Raw genomic sequence first — 770 nt, 5'->3', positions numbered from 1 at the left:
CTATACCTCTTTTCGAAAGAGAAAAGAAAAGTGGATTTTACCAACTGATAAGGTCAAAATGCATTTCTTAGTTTTCTCACTGGAGGACCCCACCATAATCAGACACTGTAAGGAAATGCAAGTCATACCCAATCCAAACAACCACAATACACTGATTTTACATCCAATTTATCAAGCTGTGCGTTTCCCCGTCCTTTGTTAAATGGGCCTCAGCACGCTTTCATTTCTTGCATGAAAGCTAACTCAACTGCATATCCCTTCCTTGAAATTCACCTTCCTCTTTCGCACCCACTGTTCCTCATTATAACGGCTGCTTAAACGAAGTACGCAAGTTTTATTAAATCCTGTGTGGGAGAGCTGAATGACATCCACAAATGCAAACAATACTGTAAAAGTGCACTCCAAGGCTGCTTCCAAAGAGATGCTGCTTGGAATAGGCATTTGAATGATAAGTTAGGTGGATCATCCATCTCTCCAACCAATCTTGCATTCAGCCAGTTTCAAATCATGCTACAATCTGGTTGGTGAGATTGAAATCATTTCTCACCTCACCTCTCAACGCATTGGTGAAGACAGAGTCGGCTGCAAGGAAAAGGCTCAGTCTCGTTTAAATTGTGCAGGAAAACAGCCATGCGAATGATTGTGACCGTGTTGCAGCAAGGCACTTAGAGATGGCAGCGTGCTCATCTGTCACGTAGGTGCACCGGTCTAGCTGAGCTTCCAATGACTTTGCGAAACAAGATCAAAATGTCATAATATTAGCTTATTCT

This window comes from Echinococcus granulosus (genome assembly GCF_000524195.1).
Source record: "Echinococcus granulosus chromosome Unknown EG_S00278, whole genome shotgun sequence".
In the NCBI taxonomy this organism is placed as follows: Eukaryota; Metazoa; Platyhelminthes; class Cestoda; order Cyclophyllidea; family Taeniidae; genus Echinococcus; species Echinococcus granulosus.
This window is presented reverse-complemented; position numbering follows the sequence as displayed.